We start from the raw sequence: 25,548 nt of genomic DNA on the forward strand, positions 1-25,548 counted from the left end.
CCACCCTCCTGACCTCCAGGGCAGGAAGAGGGGCTGGAGACTGAGGTCAGGGGTCATGAGTTAATCTATCATGACTGTGTAATGAAACCTCTATAAAGGTGCAAATGGAGAGGCTTCCAGGCCTTTCATTGGTGAACCTAAAGATTTGGAAAGAATGGCTCACCTGAGGAGCCCACCGAGGCCTGAGCCTGTCGCCTGTGTCAGGCCCTGTGTATCTCTTCCGTCTGATGATTCCTGAGTTACATCTGTAATATAGCAGTGATGTAGTGAGGGAAAAACAAAATCTCAATACCTCTGCTATACAATAAGTTCAGTCACTTCTAGTGAAAATTCGGAAATGATTACCTAAATGGGATTAATGCTGTTTGAGTTAATATAAAAACGGTACCAGTGGATGCTTGTGATTTGCAGGAGAAAATTTAAACTGCAGCAGAAATATGCTAGAAAGATTTAAGGACTTTATAAATGAGAGATTCTGTCTTGAGGAATGTGATAAGAAAACCATCATTGTCAATAATACTAGTTAGTTGTCACGGGTAGAATATATGTTTAGACACAATTTGTATAAAGCAGACAATTATGATTAGAAATACTGGCAGTTAGAGGGATCTTCAATCTGCAAAGAGGGCAGGGACAGTTCCTTTCTGGCAGTGACTAAAGTCTACATATGCCTTTCTGTGAAACTGCTGCAATCTGGGGATAACCTATCTCTGCCAGTAGTTTAATGGTGCTACTATGACGTCTGAAGAGGACAGTGGATTTGAAGCCTGCTTTCTCCTGTCTTTCATGTAATTCTTACAGCTTGTGATGGCAGAAAGGACTGGGCTTATCCAACACAAAAGCCTTGCAGAGAAATTATGTCAACACACCATATGCAATTGACTTGCAATAAAAAATGGAAACACATAATAACATAAGGTGTCCTGAGATACAGGTAAAGAGAATCCCTTTTGATCTAACCGATCTTTCTGGAGTGTCAAATTAGTGCTAGTGATGTGCAATTTATTTTGGACACATTTTCTAGCCAATGCTTTGGAGACACTATTTTCCTTTTAGATAGTTCTGTTCTTTAGCGGGTTGATGGCCTCTCTAAATTTTTCTCTGTGTTAAAAAATCAGACTTTATGTGATGATTTAAGTTTGTATTCAAGGTACCAATAAATAGTCTTTGATATATAGTATCTACCCTCACTGTTGCACACTCAATCACATCTGTAGTTATACATTTTGGGTAAGAGAAAGTGATAGAGTTCACATTTCAATTTCTTACTTTCAGTACAATCTTTAATTTCCTTTAAGAATAATTATGTATACTTGCTACTTGGAAGTGCTATTATAAAGTACCTCTGAATAAGCAAGGCAATGGTACAGTATCACTAATCACACATTTGGAAATGTGAGATCAAGCTTCTTGTGCATTAAAAAAAATTATGAGATTTCATTTGGCAATTTTGCATGCTATAGAATATGCAAATATCTATTACACTAAGTTTGATCTATTTTTAGATAGACTTTTTTCTGTAGTTACCAAACTTACTGAGTTTCTGCTTTTTTACATCACTAGATTTTACAAATATGAGAAATTTCTGCTTACCAATCTGTAATATAAATTTCAACTTACTAAAATGACCTTTAAAAATCATAAATGTAAAAATTTAGTTGATCTGATCAATCTAATCTTCTGTCTTCTCATTTTAAATGTCATATACTCCTCTCCTCCTCTCATCCCCTCTTCCTCTTTGTTTCTTATCACCCTGGATGTCTTAATAGTCAACTCTGTAGAAACATTTCTCTTTTCCTTCATGGAATCTAACAGCCTATTTTGTTAGCATCACTCTGTGTAGATGACTCACAAAATCATGTCTCCCCCTCAAAACTATTTCCCAAACTGCAGCCTCATATTGCAAGTGAATTTGTATAACTCATCACAATGTCTAGCTAACACTGCCACATCAGCACATTCTAAATTTATGATATTTCCTAACCAGTAGTACTTTTTCTCCTCTTCTTACTAATTATAGTTCCATTTTTTCCTAGTATCATGTTTATGAATTGATTTGGTCTTAGCTCCATTGTGCTGTGGGTAATTATTTCTCTAAATAACTACAATACGTGTACCTTTCTTTTGTATCAATTCATATACCTAGTTGAAAGCATTCCTTGTATATTTCTGGATAATTACTATAAATATACCCCAACTTTTTCATCTTACAATTCAGCACACAGAGTGATAATCACTCATCATGTATTCTATCTATAAATTTTGGTTTTCTGTTAAGTTTAAGAAGTATGGAAAGTGTCCCCACTGGACCAAGCCTTTCCTTACATGAGCTCCTTTTCTTACTTCTCCAGTCCTAATCTGAAATACAAAAGTGACTAAAATTTATCCTGTACTGATCACCCACTCACTATATAGCTAGGTAGCATCTCAGTGCATAAGGTAGCACTTCTGTAAAAAGACAGTTATTCTTCCTGCTTAATTAGTGAAAATTCAGGCAAAATATGGTGGTGGAAAATGCTAGACTATGTGAAGGTAGAAGAATTTGAGGGAGAATCAATGGATGATTTGAGGATTATCAGTGAATTAAGATGAATTGAGCTTGACTTATTAGATTAATGGTACTGATCAGTTTGCCCGCAGTTTGTATAGGAGAAGAAGGTAGCACATTTAGAAAGACCCCATACTTGATTTAATGCTTGCTATAGCCATGTTGAAATATATATATATATATATATATATATATATAATATATTTTTAAAGATGTATTTATTTATGTGTAGAAAATCTGGGGTTTAGGCCAGAGGCATGGGGGGGGGTGAGAAGATTCACCAAAGACAGAGTGGGGAACAGAATGGGCAGATCTACTGAAATACTGCTGGGGGGAGCAGTGGGTGAGACAGGAGAGGTCCGCTGCGCCATGTGGGTTAGCTCCCTGGCTGGGGATCGAACTCAGGCCATGGTCGTGGTAGCACTGTGCCTTAACCCCTAGGCCACCAGAGAGGCCCTGAAATTCTTAATTGTCATAAAAGAGTACCTATATTTTCATTTTTCACCCATCATGCATTTGTACAACTGGTCCTGGTATTAAGGATAAGTCAAACATCAAGGCTAATGCCAGAATTTTGTTTGCACAAATGTGTGTGTGTGTGTGTGTGTAAAAGTATTGAAATTTTTTTTGGATTTAGTTTTCTAAATATCTTCCAACTGAACATCAAAATTATTGAAGTCCATTGTATTTCTCAGTTAGCAGTAACATGTCAGGACATTCTGGCCCTATCCATGGATAAGTGAGAGGAGAGGAAAAGAAAGAAACAAGGAGACAGTCAACATTCATTTTAATAATGGCTAGAAATGAAGACAGTGAGATAATTTTCAGCTACTGAATAAGCAAATTGAAAGAGAGATATTCTTGCTCAGCTGCAGAGAGGAAGGAAATGGTCTTTTCATTAATGTATTAGGGGACAGGAGGCATCTCATATGTTTTAGGAAATGTTCATGTATTTTACTTAGTAGTTCTTCTTTCAGGGAAGTCCACTCAAGTGCAAGACAGAGAACCAGGGAAAAAATATATAAATGGAGATGTTCACAGCAGCATTTTTTATAATTTCATAATATAGTAGACAATGTCGGTATTCAGTGATAGAAAAAACATTATATAAGCATGTCGTGCAATAAAATGGCACTGGAAGGGATCATGCTCAGTGAAATAAGCCAAAAAGAAAAAGAAAAATACCGGATGGTCTCACTCATTGCAGGAATCTAGAAAACATAAATAAGGGACCAGGAAAATGAGTAACTATAAGAAAGTGAAAATCAAAATCAACAAAAAACTATGAACTAGAGACACTTTTAGGGGGGCGGGGGCGGGAGGGGAGGGATTGGGGTCAGAATGGGGGGGCTGCAATTGTATGGGGAATATAAAAATAAAATTTATTATTTAAAAAAAATGCCTGTATTTTATTGACAATATTTGATAAGAGATTTTCATTGAATAGAAAAATCTGACATATTAAAATGTAAAAGATAATATTCACCAATTTCTAAAATGTCTCATAGGAGGCTTTTAGAGAAAATAAGAATAGTAAGTTTAAGAGGTAACACTACACACTACGGTGCTCTCTGGTAAGATCACAAATGCACATGAACAAATTGAATATAATTCTGAAAAGACCAAATTTGGTGAGCCAGAGATTCTGATTAATTGAAACTTTAAATAACCTCTGTTTTTATAGACTAAGGTTATAAAAATGATTTTAAACAATTGCCTCTTCTCTGATATAAAAATTGTATACATGTAATACCTCTTTGATGGTAAAGATTCTACAATATTTCAGTGTCATTAAAATGTCAATTTTTATGATACAGTTTCAAAAAGGTAAATACAGTTGGATAAGGGAGGTTGAACTGAGTATTATTCCCAGGACATTCCATCAAAGTTATAGTAGTCTCTTTTAATAAAATGCCCCCAGGCAAAAGTTTATTTATTTGAGATTTTTCTTCTCTCTGTCACAAAATGGATCCCAGAAAGCAAATATGATTGCTTTAATAAATACATAATGAGCATTTATAAATTGGGATTCTACTAACTTATTTATATCAAGGACTATGCTAGATCATTTACAAGTGTAGAACTCACGGATTTAAATAGCCTCGTAAAATGATGGTGGTTTCTCATGTTATAAGTCAGAGAGCCTGGTTGAAGAGTGAAACAACTTGGTTAAGCTTCTCTTTATCTCTAAGGTAAGTAGTAGACCTGTAACCCTAGGTCCTCCAACTCCTAGTTATGTCTTCATGAAAACAAACTGTATATAGTCACACCATATGCCAGGTACTCATAAGTAGGGAACATTCAATCTGGAGAGAGTTATGAAAATATAAACAGAAGCAAGTTTTATGTGAGTTATTATATGGCTAGCAATTTTCTAACCATTTTATGTAATTTATATTTTATCCACCTAGAAAGCCTAGGATATTACTAATACTGTTATAAGTAACATAAAACTAATCACATATAATTACATAACTTACCAAATTTGTTTAGTTCCAGAGTCTATATTCTTCACTACTCTTTTTAATATTTTGAACAATCTCCATACTGGTTTTCATAGCAAAATATGTTAAAGTTAGATATTGACAGACTTTAACAGTAATTTTATGGTCTCAAAAATATCTGTCAGAATAAGACACTTTGTCAGAAGAGGTGAGCATATTTTCTGAATGGTGGAGAATGGATAAGTAGGAAGAACTACAAGGGGAAAAATGGAGTGGAGGATCCTGTCAAGGCTGGGGTCAGGGGAGTACCAGTGCAGGCGAGCTATGCTGAATGAATGTCTTCTGACTTGGCTAACCAAAATAGAGATTAACTTTTAATAGCTTGTATAGTTTAATTCATTCATTTGTTTGGTTTCTCTATGAACCACATGTGAGTACAATCATATAGTGTTTGTTTGATTCTTTGTCTTAGTTGAGTAAGCATAACATCCTCAGGTCCTTCTATATTGTCAAATGGCAGGATTCATCTGTTTCATTTGCTTGCTTGTTTTGCTATGGCGTAACACAGAGTGTCTATCTCACAATACCACATCTTTATTCAATCATCCATTGATGGACATTTCTGTTGTCTCCAACTATGGTGCTTGTAAGTGCTGCAATAAAAATGGGGGATGTATATTTCACTTCAAATTAGTGTTTCTTTTGTATTGTTTGTGAAAATACTTGGAGGTGGAGTAACTGGATCTCATAGGATATCTACTTTTAATATCTCCATCCTGCTTTGGGGATTTCACCAATTTATATCACCATCAATGAATACAGAGTTTGCTTCTCTCTAAATCCTCTCCAACATGTGATTCTTGTCTGTGGCACAATAGCTATGCTCACTGGTGCCAACTTATATATTATTGTCGTTTTGATTTACATTCTCCTAATGAGAGATGATAGCTAACTTTTCATGTGCCTGTTTTCCATCTACTTGTCTTCTTTGGAGGAGGGTCTATTCAGATCCTCTACGTTTTCATCAGGATGTTTGTTATTCTGTTTTTGAGTTTTATGCGTTCTTTATAACGCGAGTACTAATCTTTTGTTGAATGTCTGAATATCTTCTCTCATTCAGTAGGCAATGCAGTGTAATCACCTTTGTTTATTTTTGCTTTTGCTTCCCATACCATTGGATGAGTCCCTAAAAACAACCCTGTGACTAATGTCATAGACTGTATTGCCAATGATTTATCTGTGTTATGATTTCAGGCCTTACATCCAAATCTGTAATCAGTTTTGAATTAATGAGGTGTATGGTGTGAGATGTCATCTAGTTTAATTCTTCAGGCTGTTTAGTGTTTCTAATACAACTTTTGAAGATACTTCACTTGTTCCCTTGCACACTTTGGCTCCTTTGTCATAAATTGTCTAAATATGTAAAGGTTTATTTCTGGACTCTCAACTCTGTTCCCTTGATCTGTGAATCTCTTTCTATTCCAGTTAACGTGTTTTGATGCCAATCGCCTTGTAGTCAGGGGATAAGCTATTTCTATTTTTGGTATTTTTTTCTCATGAGTAATTTTGCTGCTTGGGGGCTTTTGTGTATACAAATGCATTTCATATATATGTTTTCTATTTCTGGAAGAATGCCATTGGGATTTTTTTTTGTATAATCTATTTTTTAATTTCTTTTTGAGGAAACATTGGTTTATAACACTATAATTTAGAGTCCATTGGGATTTTGATTGGGGTTACAATCAATCTATATGTCACTTTAGGTGATGTAGCCATTTTTAAAAAGTTTATCACAATCAGAGTATCATTCCATTTCTTTTTGTCTATTATTTATTTCAATAGTGTCTTATAGTTTTCAATGTGTAAGTAAGCTAGAATTAACTACGGTCTTCTATAATGCAATTTTCTCGGTAGGTCTTCAATACATTGAAGTTGAGTAAGAGCATCACTACTCATATTTTGATCTTTTAGTTTTATTAAAGATGTCTGTTTACATTTACTCTGTAGTGACTATATCACATAATTGATTTACACTGAAATTGTCAGCAGAAATCTCAAAATTTTCAATACAAGTTTTGATTCTAAGATATATCTCTGCCACTATATATTTAATAAATCCTAGTTTTGGAGGCAGATATACTATTTTCTTCTTCATTAGATTTGAGGTAATACTCAAGTTTCTGAGGATATTTAAAAAAAAATTAAATTCATCTTCCAAAGGCTGGTTGCTTATAGACTATTCTGTGGATGACCTTAGTGTCTATGGCATTGATAAAGACATGATCGGGGGTGGTTTGGAGTTGGAGCTCCATAGCTTATTACGAGAAATTCTGCTCCAAGTAAACACCTTTATATTCCTAAGCATATGGAAATGGTGCCTTCACCATTCACTGAACCAAATAATTGTTCTAAAACTTCTACTTGTTAGCTATACTGAAATTATGAGAGCTCTATTAATGACCAGCAGGAAGACCATGCATGTACAGCTTCCCTATTTCTCTCAAAAAAAATAATTGGGTGATTCTGAAATGCCTTTTGTGTGAATGTGACACAGACTGTACGATCTGTAGTACTTCTTATACAAGCACATACGAGAAAGCGCTACAAATAAATTGGGCATCACTTCATGTTTTCACCAGCTGCTTCTCTGCATAATCAGAGCACCTTTTAAAATGTGATTATTGCCATTTCAATAATCATTTTAGTTGAGAATGAACCATAGCACCACATTCGTGTAGTTGATTATTCTAGTTCTACATTATAAAATGTCCCCTACATTCCATTACAGACCTTCTTAATTTTCATTTGCAAGCTTCGCATACCTGGAGATTCCAGGGTAAAAGTGGGCATGAGAGGACCTCTAAAGAGATGGCTGTCTGAGTCTGTCTCTTAGAGAATGATCACATTTTATCATTACAGTGTTATCTTTCCAGTTTCTCTAGTCTAACTAGCATCAATCATGGTGTTGGATGCCTCTCTGTCACCAGAGAAAATGATCCTTATATCTCTTCTACGGCAACGTAAGTGGGGACTCAGGATCAGAAATGTCCAGGCATTCTGTTTCAGAGATTAGTTCTGTAGTAAATTCTGCTGACTGATACATTGTCCAGTCTTTTGAAGTAATCTTTGACATAAGGAGAAAATAAGTAGCTGCCTACCACCTGACATTCCCCACATAGCACGTTCTGTATTGGTTCACTTACTTCTTTTTAACCTGAAAATCCAAGTGATGCACTAAGTGGCTGACAGGTTCGCTGTTCTGCAGCTCAGGAACAATGGTGTGTTTTCAGAATAGCAAATTTCGGAAGTCATTAAAATCCATTGTACATTGTATCATTGGGTGATGGAGGCTCTAGAGCCCTTCATCTGAGTGCTAGCAGTCTCACAGATACAAATCCTCCCCTGGTGAGTAGATTTTTTTTTTTTTTGGTAGATGTGGATTGTATTGTTTGAAGCTTCTGACAAATCCCTCTGCATGCTACCCCACTCAGGGCCAAGTACCTGTTGACCTCCATTATGGCCATCCCCTGGATGTGCTTATTATGGTCTTATCCAGGGAAAACCGCCAAAGAAGGCTAGCAAATTCACATGTTGTTTTCAAGTATATCCCTATTATGCTCAATGCTGGTGTCTCGACAGAAGCTTCAGGAGCTAGCTGGCAAATCCACATTTTATTTTATTCAATTAGAAGTAGCCAAATAAATAGTTAAGCTTCTCTGGAAAATGTCATGATGAGAAAATTTAAAATTAAGCTCTATGACCTCGTACAGACCACATGTTTCTCTTTATAGCTACTTTATTTTTTAGAACTATTCTTTTCCTGGTGTTCCTAGGGCTTCATCAACATAAAGAGATTTAAAATGAATTCTTTTCAATAACCAAAAGTGAATAAGAATTTATGTGTGGATAACAATGCAAGGAAAATCTCATTTAAGTCAGAAGCTGTATGAGAGAGAACATACAAGACATAATACAACATTGGCTCATTATCTTGATGCTATTGTTTCTGTTTCATTTATCCCTGAGAGTTTAGATTTTGGAGTTTTCCAAAATCTAATTGTCTTCTAACATCTTCCTTAGGAGTAACACACTGAAACATATGATCCCTTCACAATTAGAATAATCCAATTCAAAAACTTTTTCTATTTTTTTCCTGTTGGTTTGTTGAGTCATACCAAGATCCTAAACCATATTAAATTCCTCCATATTTTACATCAAAAAAGCAAAATAAAGGCAGTCAGCTATAACTCTAGTTAGAAATCTAGAAGCATAACATTCCAACGAATGCTTTTCAAATTTCCTGGAAATGCCCATTACTGTGTATCATCACAACATCTGTGACCTTTCTTAAGGCAGGAGAATATAAAAGTGGGAAATGATCAGAAGTTAACTAACCTGTATTAAAGTTTACCAGGGATTAGGAGCAATTGCACAGCTTTTCATTTAACCATTTCATGGTCCCCTAGGGTTCTTTTTGCCTTCTAGTTTTTAAAGTGCCTTCTTCAGAGGCTGAGAGAGTGAAATTGCTTCTATAAGTTCAAGGGCAACAGAAAGCAGAACCAGGCTGACAATCCATGTACACTGGCCTTTGGAGGTCTGCCGGATCGGTAACACCATCTAAAGTTTTTTGTTCATTTGAACCTCTGAACTTGAACATGGAAAATTATCAACTAACCAGGACCAGTAATGTCGCTGTCTTAGTGGTTGCAATGGCTGAGCATCTTATATAATTCCAAATATATCTTCCAAGGGATCTGTGGACTAACCATTCAGTTCGGTTAAACTTCTGCACTGGTTTACTATCCTACTTTAAATCATAAATACTTATGATTCCTAATGAGTACGTGTGGGTGACTTTGTATTAAGAGAGTGTTCTGAAGTGATTTCAGTTGTTCACATCAATCTTGAATACAGCAATCGGGTCTGAAATCCTGTTATCAAAAGTGGTGTCGGTTACAAATTGGTTTAATTTATTCTGGAGTAACAAGAAGAGAGAGAGAGAGAGAGAGAGAGTTTTCTTGGCACAAGCAAGGGATAGGACAGACACTGCAGTTCCTATTCATCTTCACAAATATAAAGCTGACCTCCAAGGGAAAGCTCTCTCTCATCTAGACCCTCCTTGCCTTGAGGACTTTGGGGTAAGGCATTAAAGGGCATCACTCACTCTCAGTCTCGGGGCTACCACCGGACTATGGATCACTGATGAATGAGCCAGCAGTTGGATGCTTAGCCGGCTGTGACGACTTTGCACTGAAACAGGAAAATTTATTAGCAGCCTGCCACAGCCGCGTCTGCCCTGCCTGCTTTATCTCTCCATGCCCCCTGGACGCCAGCTCCCTCTCCAGCAGACAGTCACACAAACCCCTTCCCTCCCCCTCTCGTCTGTCTCCCCGGCTGAGAACTGCTGGTAGAAACTGACAAGGAGTCCTGGCCATCATTTTTCAAGATCTGGGGTTCTACAGATGATGCCATTGGTCCAAGGGTTTCATCTTTATTATTATTATTATTATTAATGGCATTGCTTTCCACCTGACCTTGCAGGGGCGGGCTCCAGGGTGTCCCTGTGCTATAGAAAGTGTGCGGCCCCCAAAGTGTGCGTGATGGGGGGAAGGCAGAGGGTAAGGCAGCGGACAGGAGAGGTAGGAGGAGAGGCTGGGAGAGGAGAGGATCAGGCGGACAGGCTCTGGCAGCCAATCAGAGGCGCGCTCGGGAGCTGCAGAAGCCGGAGCCGCGGAGCCTGGGGCTCGAAGCAGCAGAGCCGAGTCTGGGGCTCTCGGCGGGAGCAGCTGCGCCCCGAGCCCCGGGAAAGTCCCCTCTCTGCTTCTCGTAAATTAAGTTCCTTTCCACCAGTTAGGGCAAGTCAGCCAAGGTAAGGCTTCCATCAATGGCACTTGACGGTGTAAGTGACATTAATATGTTTGCAGAAGGGGCTGCTTGGCCGCTTCGGAGTCAAAACAGTGTTTGGTGAAATCGACCTCTGGGATTGGTTTCACAGGATCTGGTGCGAAGGGGAAAGTTGTAGGGGGTGCTGCGTGAGCCTGATCTCCAGGCGACGTTTATTGTGCAGATATGTCTTGTCCTGGAGCGGTGCCCCAGAGCCTATGGAATGCGAGTCTGATAATCCAGCTGTTTGTGTTTCTCTGTGGGTGTGCTGTGAGCTGCCTGCCCCTGAAGAAGTTGGAGGGGTGCTCGGCAAGGCACGTTTGAATCTTGATGGCATCCAATTAAGCTGGCTTGTCAGGGTGTGTAAAAGTGAGGAAAAGCATCGTCAGAATGGAAACAGGAACGCTGAAAGTGAAATTTCGATAGAGCTTTTTAATTGTTGCCTTTCCAGTATCCTCTAAAATTACATGATATCTGAGCTCTGAAGCTGCAGCAGAACAGGGCTTGTTTCCCCTTTCTTTCTGTTTTATTTTTCAGTGATCGCTTGCATAAATGCATATTAAAGCGTAAGATGAAACTTTTGCTGCTTTTAAAGGGCACTATAAATGATGCATGAAAAGAAATGAGGCAGGGTCCTCTGATTAGCAGTGCACTTTATTGAGTGTATGTCCTTCTGTTTAACTCTGGTTCATTACCTTTCTTAACTTCCTGAACAGGATTTGTTTGAGTGAGAATAGCAATCATTTTATCTTTATTTTCCTGTCTTAACAACAAAGTGAAATCATGCCTTCTGTGTGTGTGTGTGTGTGTGTGTGTGTGCAGAAAAACCTGTCATACGTAACAGGTGAAAAAAATGAATCATATTAGCTTTTTATTGAAGTGAGTCTTTATATCAATGTCTGTTGTATTTAAGGAACTTTCATGTTAATTAAGAGTAAATGTGCCCTGTTATTTACCTTGTAGAAATGAAGAAATACTCAAATAAAAATCTTAGCACAATTTATGGGTCTTCAGTTTGCTCAGGTGATGGCATCACTGCTTTGAGCTGTGAGGCAGATCAGAGAAAGATTTTATTATGCAGCCCCCCCCAAAAAAAAAAAAAAACCAACAACAACAACAAAAACTAGCTACCATGGGCTTTGACTGTGTTTTGGAACCTTTATTTTCCATTGTGGGATCACCCACAGATTTTTCAAAGCAGGAGGCTTTCTTTCTGCAGTAATTGTTCTGTTTTAGTGTCCTTGTCTTATCAGAGAAAATATGTAATTCTAAATCAAGAGGGGTTCAGACTAGATTGCATACCTTGTTGGATGTGGGAGGAAAAAGCAGGATGTGACACTAGTGGGGAATTAGTTCTGTAATCTAACACTCCAGCCCAGCACCAATCATTTCAGCTTATTCCCAGTCTCCTGTTATGTACTTAATTCTGGATTTGCTGATCATAAATTAACCTAGCATTCGTTGAACCTGTTTATTCACTGTATAATGCTTTCACTTTATAGGCTTTGGTGGATAAGTGTTTTATAAACCATAGTGCTATTTTTTTCATGGAGGTAGATGACTTAAAGGAGGAAAAAAAGATAAAATAATATTAAATAGTTAAGTTTAATATCCTAGCTTGACAAACATGGTAGGTGATCATGGGAATTTGTGATTTTAGATGCAACGGTAATGTCCAACTGAAGATAACCCAATACCAAAAGTATATATGCTGGAAGGAAGATAGGTAACAGAAAACTCTAGCTGTAACACTATTCAGTGAATCTTGAGTATAATTAGCTATAGCTGTTACAAACCTGGTCAATAGCAACCAGTGCTTGGATCAAATGTAAACACTGTGCAAACAGAAAATTGTTCTTCCTCCTGGTGACCTGTTTTGAATAGAGTGAGTGGAATCTTGAGAATGAGTCATGTAGTTCAACTTTACGTATTGTTTAGCTAAAGGGGGCTATATATAGTAAATATAAAGTACTTTTTCAATGGTTTTTATAAATATCATGCTTTTGGTTGATGTTTGTGGTCTGATTCATATTAGGAATATCTGTTTCCCACTTGCCCTATGTTTGGCTCACTGAAGTATACCTATATATTTGCAACCAGATATCATCATCCTTTGCTGTCTACATGTACAGATCTTAGATAAAACATTCTGACCTTACTCTTCTGAAAAAGTTTACTCAAATTCATAGATGTGATGGAGTGTAGTCAAGTGAAAAGTGAGAGTAATTGATTGAGAAATTAAAGCCAGAGAGTATGAAAGTTGTTCCTTTGTTGTTGTTTTTGTTTTTAAGATGTAATTATTTATGCATACAAGAACTGGGGTTTAGACGGTGAGAGGATTCACCAGAGACAGAGTGGGGAACAGAACAGGCGGATCTACTGAAATACACTGCTGAGGAGAGCAGCAGGTGAGACAGGAGAGGTCTGCTGCACCATGTGGGTAGCTCCCTGGCTGGGGATCAAACTCATGCCGCAGTGGCTATTGATAGCTTCACAGTGCTGCATTTTGACCCCTTGCACGACCAGGATGGGCCCCCCTTTACTTTTTTTTAAACAGGTAGTGGATTCAAACTTTATTTAATAACATGTTCCTTATATTTGCTTCACTCAGGGCTTGAATTGTATTCTAGATTAGGGTTCCTTAACCATGGAGCTATTAATATTTTGGGCCATATAATTCTCCTTTGTGGGGGTCCCTGTGTAGTATAGGATGTTAACTGCATAGTTGTTTTTTACACACACGCCCAAAAATATCTGAAGAAAATATTAACTACTCTCTGGGGTATGGGAGGAGGAGAATTGCTTTCATTGGTCATTAAAATCACTGCTCTTGGAAAGACACGTGTTTGGAAAGCATGCAAATATACTGTTTGTGTAGGCAATGGTCTTCACCTAGTTCAGTTTGCCTGCTTTATGATGATTCCCCCTTCTCTTGTCTTGTATGGGTTTCAATTTGCAGGTGTTTTAGTCCCCCACAAAACTATGGAAGAGGTTCCTAGTATTGCTTTTTTCTATAAACTGAGAGACTGGACTAGCTTTTATGTGACGGAGAAGGAATAAGCCTGAGAAAATGTAGATGTTGAGAATAAAGTCAAATTTCAAATTGATTTTTAGATGAGCCTTTAATATAAATAAATAAAAGATACTGATTCTACTTTACAATTCTTTTGACTGTTTTTTGAATATGTATATATATATATATTTGAGGTGTCAGGATGGGATGTCACTGTAATAATACTAAGTACTAGGAGTATAATTTATATTGTTTGAAAACTACAGAAGTACAATAAAAAATGTTTGATTTGACTTGATTTTATTTATTTATTTTTACATAGACTAAGCGGGGTATAGGCCAGAGGCATGGGGGTTGAGAGGATTCACCAGAGACAGAGTGGGAAGCAGAGCAGGAGGATCTACTGAAATACACCCCTGAAGGGAGCAGTGGGCAAGACAGGAGAGATCTGCTGTGCCATGAGTGGGTCAGCTCCCTGGCCGGGGATCAAACTCAGGCTGCAATGATAATAGCAATGACACTTAACCCTTAGGCCACCAGGGAGGACCAGTGTTTCAATTTAAAAGCATAGTTCTTAACTGGTAGTTCTGTGTGCATCATGATGGAACAAAATACTGGTCTTGATAATTTGAAGATAGAGCAGAATTTGGATCTTCCACAGATTACTAGTGGCACATGGATCCTTGCATGGTATATGTATATAGACATTATAGTCTCATCTACAAAAGGGAATGTGAATAGGCTTTGGAAATAAGTAATATATGATTTAAAATGGGCTGTAATTTATAAAAATCTACTTTAATGTTGGTAAATTGGTGATTTATTTGATGAGAATTGGCTCAGTATGTTAAATTTGCCAACTGTTCTAGATCAGCTGAAAATCAGAAAGCAAGAAAGGACAATCTTAAAAAAAAATCATGATTGAAATCAATCATCTTCAATTTGAAATATGTTTTAAATTATGGATAAAACTCCATTTCTTCTCATTTCCCTTCTTCCCCATATTATCCATATTAATGATTTTAAAAAATACAGAAATGTAAAATATAGACTACAACTAGAAATTAATTCAACAGTGAATTATACTTCATAACATTATTATGAGTTTGACATATTTTAAATATATTTTACAAATAGGTTAATATGAATTTATACATGTAAGTATGAAAGATAGATTTAGAGTTGTAGTTATAGAAAGTTGGATTCATTCACATAAGCATGTTTGCACAAACATGTATTTATAAAATAGACAAAATTTGCTATTATATACAGCTAATTTTATGGTACATTCACTCTTCCATGTGCATATATAGAAAATTCATGAATAATTAACAAGAATTCACCATGCCATTATGCCCAGGCCTGATATTTAACTCTAGTTCAGTGTTAGAAAACATTTGTTTACAGCTTTCTCTTCTCATTAGGTCTGGGTAATTTCAGATTGGTTGATGCCTCTGCCATGTTGCATGCTCAACTTTTTGACTGTTGTATATGATTGTACAGATGTATATCATTCATGTAAGAAATTCCCTTTTAACACCTTTTTAAGTGAAGAGTAAAGAGGAGACCAACACAAAATTAATAATTTAGTATCTCTATCAGCACCGTGTTTTGACTTTTAAGAGTGATACATGTTCCAGGAAGAGATTTCCAGCAACATAAATGTAGATGGTGGGAACACAAATGTAGATGGTTGGGACATCAAGGAGCAAGTGTAAGAGGAACGTTTGGTCTAGTGAACCCTGATGTGCCCCATGTTGCTTTGTAGATGTCAGAAAAGTCTAATATGGAAACTTCTACAATGCTGGACTTAATCAATTCCAGAATCTTCTGGGTAATTTGAGGATAAAATGAACAAAGTTTGATTGTAAAAGTTTTTGAGTGATATATTTGAGTAAAATAAATATTTCACGTATCTCAGCTTCAGTTTCAGGACAATATCCTATTCAATATTCTACTTGAACTGCTTGGAATAAGATAAATGGATTGCGGGTAATAAGGGTTTCAGGTTTTGCAGACACCTCTGCCAAAAAAAGGAATTCAACTATTTCCACTTTATGTTTCCATTTTACATTTAAATTATCATAAGGATCTTCAAATATGTATCTATTGTCTTTATATGTAGGCCTTTAGAATCAGTATATATGACATGTAAGTATGCGCACTCATTGGTGCCTGACAGTTTCAGCTGATCCAATTACTTTCAAAAGTAAGTCTGCCTGATGATAAAGATATTAAAAATAAAAGGATCTAGGTTAAACTCGCAGTATTCATGGGATATAAATGAAGAGAGAATGTCATTTCAATCTACTGAATCGTTGTACTACAAAGAACATATGAAACCATCGTTGGCATAGGTGTGATAAAGCTCCAATTTACAGTTATTCCTTATGGAAGTGAAATTAATATACCAATTTTGAAAAATAATTTGCAATTCATTGCCAGGGACAGGAAAAGGCAGATTCCATTACATGTAACTTCTGGGAATAAATCACTAGAATATAAACCAAAGTGTATAAAAATGAAGAAATACCTCAAGAAGTTAAAATTAAATTAAACCAGTCTAAATGCTTAGGAGTTTGTGGAAATAAAATATAATAAACTTGTACAAAAGTTTGTGTAAAGTCTTATTTTAAAAAGATTTCAAGAAAATTCATTTAGTTCAATAATATAGTAAAACAAAATGCATCTGCTGTATTTTTCTGTATTGTTTATTATAATATGTGCAATTAGTACATTGCAGTTGCAATGTGTGATATGATTTACATGAGTCATGAACCTATGAGCAAAATATATTTTGGTTGTCTTTTATGGAGAATTCACTTGTTAGCTGATTGATTTAATTTTTACTGAACTATAGATGAGAAAGCCTTTTATTATTGGTAGAAAAGTATGCTCACTCCAAAAGACTTTAGTATGATTTTGAATTCTGGTAATTGAAATTTTATCTTTAAAAGATGTATATTTTTAAATTAAATATGAGGCATTGTTTTATTATATTAAATATTAAATTCGGAGATCATATTCTATCTGAAAGACAGGTAAGATGCAAGAGAAATCGTGCTTTATATTATGATTGTTGTTAAGGGCACAAATAAAAGTGAGATGGGAAATAAACACTTTCAGGAGACAGGTAGGCTTCTGATCCTTAGCTTTTGTAGATGGAAAGACTTCATTGAGATGGTGACTTTCAATGAAGCTTTGAAGAATGTATGGATAGGAACCATGTTGATCTCTGGGTAACCATATTCCAGGAGAGTGAAAAGAGCAGGCCTGGCTTGTGTTGGAATGAGAGCAAGAAGGCCTGAGTCACTGGAGAGAGCTAAGAGAACAGATCTTAGGAGATGATGCTGTTGAGGGAAAATGGAAACAGGATCACGTGTAGATCCTATAGATCAATGTAAGGACTTTGTATTTTTTCCTATGAGAATGCATTCGATATTTCCGAGCAGAGAAATGAGACAATCTGATTTGTATGTGAATAAGAAACTCTGGTCACAATGTTACTGAAGGGCAAGGACATTAACTGAGAGACCAGTTACAGAGGTGGGTCTATAATTCTGAGCAAAGACGATACCTTGCAGCAGAACGAAATAGTAGAGTTGTTGAGAAGAGTTTGAATTCTATATTTGTCTTGAAAGTAAGGCTGGCAGTCCTGGACACTGTATAAGAAGTAGGGTGGGGGGAGGTGAGGGTGAAGATACATTTGTTTTGGGAAAGGTAGAGTTGCTATCATCTACGAAGGGAAAGACAAGGGGAGAAGCAGGCTCGGCAGGGGAAGGCAAGCAAGAACTACACAGGAAGAGCAGACTTTTGCACATTTGTGGATTGAGCTGTCCTCGCAGGGATGGCATGGAGTCAGTTGATGCCAGGTCGGGAGTCAGGGACTAGCAATGCACTGCAGGAGCGAATCAACTCATCATTCATAGCTTAATTTGCAAGAGGCTGCATGTGAATGAAAAAAATGGAAAAATAAGGACTCAGAGCCTGGAGCATCCCAGACTATGGGCTGGGAAAATGAAGAAAAATCAACACGAGTGGCTGAGAGCAGTTGCTGCACAGGGAGGTTTCAACCTTGCATTTAAGTATCTTAAAAGCCAGGAGAAGATGGATTTCAAGGAAGAAGTGTCTGAAAAAACATTTCAAATGCTTGAAGTGAAACTCCCAAACACATATAAATGTATATTCCAAACAAACCTTCCGGACATTTTCATTAAAGATTTAAAGAGAGTTCATCGCCTTGATTAAGAAAAATAGTTTTAAGGAAGTTATTCATTATTGGTTTTTTTAAGGTCTTTCTATTTATAGTTATCATTTTACATTTAATGTGAAAAGTTTAATGAATTGTTTAAAAATGGGGGAGTTTCTTGATGTCATAAAAGCAAAGGTATACACAAAGTGATTGTTTTAATCATCTGTGAATGTTATTCATTCATCCAGTTCCTGGCCTATGACATTTTCGTTGGCTTTCCCTGAAATTTGATGTTAAAGTTATTGTTTATCAGATGTCACAACTTTGCAACATAAAATATACTTCACTTTTAACTGAATATTTTTTTCCTTGACAACCCAAAATTATGCTAAAAATAATTATAATAAGGGAAGAAAAATATGAAGTTTCCTGGAGCCAATATTCCAATTAAGTCACTGTATATGTTTACTTTGCCTTCTTACTAGTGATTTATGTCCAGTCTTTGAAATATGGAAAATATCCATTAAGATCAGAGCTATAAACCTAGAGTTTCAGCTGCAGATATTATGTGGCAATAGAGTTGAGGAACTGATCTTAAGCAAATATGCAAGATTGCTATTCCAAATTATATCAGCAGTGGTTGCACCAATGGAAGTGTTCTTTCACACAACTATTCCAAGACACAGCCAGGCACCGTAATGACTTTATGATCACTATTTCTAAATCTAAATAGATAATAATCAACTCAATTACCAGTACTCTATCAATACTCTTCTCATAGAAGATGTATAATCTCATATGAATTAAGAGCTATCACTTCTAACACTCAGTTTTTCTGAAAGAATCTACAATAGTTTGACTCATTTACACACTATTAAAAGTGCTGTTGTACACTAATGATAAAGGACTGATCACAAAAATCTGCAAAGAGCTGATGAGACTCAACAACAACAAAGAAAATAATCCAGTCAAAAAATGGGCAGAAGAGCTAAAAAGAAACTTCTCTCAAGAGGAAATGCAAATGGCCAACAGGCATATGAAAAAATGTTCAACATCACTTGCCATCAGGGAAATGCAAATCAAAACTACCATGAGATACCATCTTACACCAGTGAGAATGGCACATATTAAAAAAACTAGCAACAACAAATGCTGGCGAGGGTGTGGAGAAAAAGGAACTCTTCTACACTGTTGGTGGGAGTGCAAACTGGTCCAACCACTGTGGAAAGCTGTGTGGAGATTTCTGGACCTACTAAACATAGAGCTTCCATATGATCCAGCAATTCCACTCCTAGGTATTTACCCAAAGGACACAGAAACATCAATTCCAAAGAACACCTGCACCCCTATGTTTATAGCAGCACTGTTTACAATAGCTAAGCTTTGGAAACAACCCAAATGCCCAAAAATAGATGACTGGATCAAGAAGATGTGGTCCATATATACCATGGAATATTACTCAGCATTCAAAAAAGATAAACACATGCAATTTGCAGCAACATGGATGGCGCTGGAAGGGATCATGCTCAGCGAAATAAGCCAAAAAGAAAAAGAAAAATACCGGATGGTCTCACTCATAGCAGGAATCTAGAAAACTTAAATAAGGGACCAGGAAAACGAATAACTATAAGAAAGTGAAAATCAAAATCAACAAAAAACTATGAACCAGAGACACTTTTAGGGGGGTGGGGGCGGGAGGGGAGGGATTGGGGTCAGAATGGGGGGGCTGCAATTGTATGGGGAATACAACAATAAAATTTATTATTAAAAAAAAAAAATAAAAGTGCTGTTGTAACTACATGGAAGGGTAATATAGTAGGTAGAATATTGTTCCGCAAAGATCCCCACATTCTGGTTTCTGGAACCTCCTATGAATATATTTTGTAGCAAAGGAAGAGTTGGAGTATAGATGCAATTAAGATTAATAGTTAACTAATCTGAAATAGGAAGATGATCCTTTATTTTCTAGGTAGGTCCAATGTAATCACAGGGTATTGAAAATTGGAAGAGAGAGGCTGAGTGACTGTCAGAGCCATATCTGGTGAAAAGGGCCTATATGACCTTGCTACTTTGGAATACAGAGGAGGAGGACCCAGCCCACAGGCTTTTGGAAGTCTCCAAAAAGGGGACAAGGCAATTCAGTGGATTCTTCCCCAGGAACCTCTAGAAAGGAATAGAGCCTTGCTGACACACCATTTTAGCTCAGCTGTGATTCATTTTAGATTTCTGACTTGACCTTGTCAGATTTCTGACCTACAGAAAGAATTTATGTTGCTGAAAGTTACTGTTTTTAGTACTTTGTTATGGTAGCAACAGCAAAGTGATAGAGCAAGCATAGGAAGGTGTGTTAAGTTTTGACTTTTTATAGACTGCACATGTGGGTTTGCTGACAATAAAGATATAAAATATTATTGAATGTATAATAATTGTACTAGCGACTTGACATTGTTACATTAACATTGAATTGATGAAAAACATCATATCAAATCTGAAGGATGATTTCTAAAAGAGAATATAGGCTAATTATTTCAATGTGATATAATAATGTATTCTACCTGCTGTATCCATTCTTGTCCCCATTAAGTGCAGTGCACTGCAGTTCATATGCGTCTCCTTGACTTCTGGTACCTTGTGTGCAAATGTGGTTTCAAAAGTATTGAATTATTTCATACAGATCCTTTAGGTAGATTATTCATTTATGTAGTGATATAATGGTAAGCACACAAATAAACTCTAGTACATATAGCGAAATAAACAGCCTCCTCCCTGGTTAAATTTTGTAGTGTAGGACATATTTTGAATAATATCATTTTAAAAAGTAATATTAAAAATTGATTACAAGAGAACATTCTATAACTTAGAGACTATAAGGCTATAAGCTAGTACTATTAACCAAGATCAATTTAGAATAAGAATGCAGAAATCTGTGTTCTTTTACTGATCTAATTATTTTTAAATTAGTTACTGAGATGTTGCTTAACCTTCACAAAACTGTTAAAGAAGGAAAAAGTTATTTATACTCTCAGTTTGAATGTCTCTCATGTTTAAAGCATAACGTTTATGAAAATGTTCATAGAAAAAAAAGTTAAGCAAATTTCAAATATAGAAAAAGTAAAAGAGTGGAGTTACGAAAATCATCTACTAATACTTGACTAGTTACAATTTTAACTCAACCTTTAAAATACCCCAGAGATATTATTTGCTCACATCTGGTTACAAAAGTCCTAATTCAACAAGTGATTCTAGTAGAGGGAACATAACCTACCTACCTCAACTAGGACAGAAAGGAGAACCCAAGTGAGCACATGAACCAGGCTTCCTAATATGGCTGCTTGTTGACATGGTAGACACTGGAACACATTGTCAGTCTGATTTTCTATTTTCTTGGTCCAAGTGCCGTGATTTATTTCCCCTAGGTAGGAAACCTAGAGGCAGAACCTACTATGAGTCACTGATTTGTCCCCAACACACAATCAAGTGCTGTTTTATTGTCCTCTTACATATTTAGCTATTTTGATTTGTTGTATTTATTCTATTAATTCCTTAAGTGGTTGAAGTGCAGTCTAACAAAACAAATAAGAAAGATTACAAAACCTCCATTTCCCTTTCTTTAATACCTTTTCAGTTGAAATGTCCAAAATTACAACTTTTTATCATCTTCAACTTTCCCTCTCTATCACCAAACATCCATGAAAGCATATATGTATGCATATAGAGTTACATAAAATATACATCAGTGTATATATTTTTTCAACTTTTTCCTTTTTTAAAGTAAATGTCCTGTTTCACTTGTGTTATTCTATGACATATTTTCACTTAATTTTAGAGCATTAAATATAAAATATCAATCTAATCCACCCTTGTTTTCATTGTATTCCTCTTCTTTTGACTTGTTTTCAAACTGGTTCTGTCTTTATATTCTGCCACATTGTGTGTTTTTTATGACTCTTCAATCTCATCCCTCCTCATTTGTGTGTTTTCCTGTATGAATTAACTCAGGCGGCCGTAACAAAATACTATGGATGGTGTATCTTAAACAGCAGATGTTCAGCCGAACCATTGTTGAGGCTGAAAAGTTCAAGATCAAGATGTTGGCTGCTAGGTTTCCTGGTGGGGCCTCTTCCCCTGCCTTTTGCTTGGATGCTGTGTTCTCAAGACAGAAAGTGAGCTCCATGAGGTCCCTCCTTAAAAGGGTGCAAATCCCATAATGAGAGCCCCACTCATGTCCTCATCTAAACCAAATTACTTCACTAAGATCCATCTTCCAATACCTTAATACTGGGGTTAAGTGTTCACTTTATGAATTTGGGGGGAGATACAACTGAGGCCACAACCGTTGCTGCTGATTTTCCCTGTTTTCAACTTTTACCACTAGTTACTACTATTGATATTCCCAAACATTCTGTTAGTATTTCTAAACATCCTGTTTCATCGCTCTGCCATTATTAATGCTATCGGTTAATCTCTTCTATTTCCTCCTGTCCTCAATCACCTCTTTCTCCAAAGTCACCTTATGTGACTCCTAAATAATATGCCTGACATTATAGCCACCTGTTCTTTGGAAATGCTCAATAATAAAGACTAGGCCATATACCTTTCTTATAAGATTTCAAGTTACATAATCAAATAGGAATTCTTTCATATCGTATAGAGGACTTAAATATTGGTGGCTATTATGACAACACTGTAATCCTTTGAAGTGCTGAAACAAATTTAGACCATATATATTCATATATAAAGAATATGTGTATATATGCAGATAATGAGTTAATTTTTCTTATTTTGCTGTGATTATGTAGATTGCCAAAAGCTGTGACATTTTGTGCTATTTATGATATCGGAAGATTTTTTTCTTCATTTATTTAATTCATTATGTAAAGTAAAATAAAATCATTTGTTTCCAAATTTTTAAATAGAATTGCTGCAGGTTTCATTAAGAAAATTTTGTTTTGTGCTCTTTAATAATGTAAGGGAAAAAAAAAAAAACTGAAGCAAAGACAAGAATTACTAAAATACATCACTGGTTTGAAATTGTCAAGGTATGAATCATCCTTTCAGATGAGAGACTCAGCAACTTTCAAGGCAGTTCTTGTGACTTTGGAGACACATAACAGTTAGGGAGAATTTGATGCTCCGAGAAAGCATCTCACACATTTTTCAGCCCAGTGCTAAGGAGGATTTCATGTGTATGCAAAAAGGTATTTTTAACACAAATTTGGTATTAGCATCCTGGAAATGCTGAGTCTTCTGAGTGTAAAATTGTGGCTTTCAGAAAGAAATAAACTAGGACACTCTGTCAGCATCCTGGAAATGATACCCATTCTTATACTAGAGGAAATGACAAACATTTAAAACGAAAAAGCCACACATTAACTCAAAGAAAAGGCTAGATTGTTCTAATCAATAATGTCGACAAGAATAATTTCTTAATAAATACATGTTTATATCTAACTTATTAACAGGATATCATTCTTTGAATAGATTTGATTTTCTAAGAGACATAGAATATTTAAAATAACAATGACTTCACATACTTCACATCAGATAGTGTATACTTATTATTGATCATTCTAACTGTTCAGCTTGGATCCCATGCTTCAGATGTTTGTCAAAGTATATTTCTGCTAGAAACACTACCATTTACTTTTCTATATATTAATTTTTCATCTACTGCTACTACATATCTTGCAATTCATTTTCTACATTTAATTATTACATAAGAAACAGAATTTTATGAAATTTAAAAGTAGCACAAAAAGGTGAATTTAATATAACTTTTACAATGTATAGTAGAGAGACTTGATATATTGACTATCTTAGAGAAATCATCTAATGTATATTTTGAATTCAGATTTTATATCCTATTGATTTATTTAAATTCATAATTATGTAATTAATTATTTATATTTAAATGTAAATTAAAAATATATATTTAAATTTATTGTGTATGCATAAGTAGTCATGTTAATTGGAAGACTTTTCTGGATCATTTGGAGGTTAGGCAGGTATTATTGGTTCTATTTTGCATAAGAGTAACTCAAGTCCTAGAAGTCACAGTTGCCCAATGGAGCAAACTTTATTCTCTCTCACCCAACTTTCCCACCCTGCCTTGTCCTTGTATCTTAGTAGGTCTTGCATCAAATCACAATTAGCACATCACAAAAATTAATAGGTCAGTTACTATCTCATGTCACCTTCATAAATCCATTTGTGAATTGGCATTTATACTTCAATCCCTTTTCTCTGCTCAAATTCTAATGAAAATCCCTGCTATTATACACATCATGTTTCCCTCTGGAGATATCTTTCATGACCTCTTCCCTTGGCTGCCTCATCAAATTATCCTCTTCTAATGGATCATTTCCATACCTGTGCTCTAATAATTCCCATCTTGAAAAATAAAGTCTCAGGACCATATCACCCATATTAGACTTATTTTGGTCATCTCCATTTTCACAATTTAGCAAAAAAAGATTCTTTATGCTTTCCTCATCCTGTTTCCTCATACAACTACCAAGTGCTGTATGTTCTACCCATAAATATATTTAAAATATGTTCACTGCTTTCGCCTCTGCTACCCCCACACTAGCTCACATCAACACGATCACATCTACAATTTGCATGTAGTTAATTTGCATCAGTAAATGTCCTCCTCAATTTGCTAGTGTATACCATCCAGGAGACATTGCCTAAACCATAAATCAGGAGATGGCCTTTTATTCTCTAAGTCCTGTAAGGAATACAATTTTACATATAATAAATACTAACTTCTTGCCATGACCTCTCAAATTCTTCATGACCCCACTCATTCTCCCTTTCTGATGCCCCATATATGTCTGCCAAGCTGTGCATACTTAACTTTCCCCTTCACAGATAAGTAATAGCTTTCTTCAGAGCATTTGAATTTGCTATTCTTCTCTACAGTAGATCTATAATAGCCTATTTTTTTCATGTTCTTACATAATGGTTTGTTTATGGATTTACTGGTATCTTTTTTCTCATCTGCAACTAGAATGTAAACCCTACTTGAGTTGGAATCTTGTCTGTTCGTTCACCTTTGGCTCCCCAATCTTTAAAAATTTGCCTGGCACATAGCCCAGAACATATCCCAGAAAATATAAGACAAATATATGCATGGAGTAAAGTTATAGCCAGCCAGAAGTTTTAAAAACTTTTACAAATGTTAAAGTGCAAAGTACATAATTATAGTGCATACATCATAATGATACAGACCAAAAAAATTACTAAAATGTGAACATACTCAGGTAACTACTATGTGAAATAAAATATTCCAGAAGTTTTAATTGTGTGTTTTGACAGTCTCTTTACTTCCCAAGACATGACCTCTTTATTTGGATTTCTTACAACATTGATTTTGTCTGTTCTATTTAATATAAATAGAATTATGTAGTATTATCCGATTGTGGTTGGCTTCTCAGCATGACTTATAAAAATCATCCTTTTAGTT

The 25,548-nt window shown here is 35.9% G+C and overlaps 1 protein-coding gene across 9 annotated transcripts in view; it reads left to right on the forward strand.

Annotated features, from left to right (window-relative positions):
* Positions 1 to 25,548, forward strand: part of CDH18 (cadherin 18) — a 712,342-nt gene that overhangs the window by 360,962 nt on the left and 325,832 nt on the right. The window contains exon 1 of one of the 9 annotated variants that reach the window (XM_037530808.2): positions 10,710 to 10,861. The exons of the other annotated variants lie outside the window; for them this stretch is intronic. The gene's annotated coding sequence lies outside the window, so the exon portion shown is untranslated. Of the gene's footprint in view, positions 1 to 10,709; positions 10,862 to 25,548 lie in introns of those variants that run through there. 9 annotated transcript variants of the gene reach the window in all.

This window comes from Talpa occidentalis, unplaced genomic scaffold, assembly GCF_014898055.3.
Source record: "Talpa occidentalis isolate TD23 unplaced genomic scaffold, MPIMG_talOcc4v2.1 talOcc4.6, whole genome shotgun sequence".
In the NCBI taxonomy this organism is placed as follows: domain Eukaryota; kingdom Metazoa; phylum Chordata; class Mammalia; order Eulipotyphla; family Talpidae; genus Talpa; species Talpa occidentalis.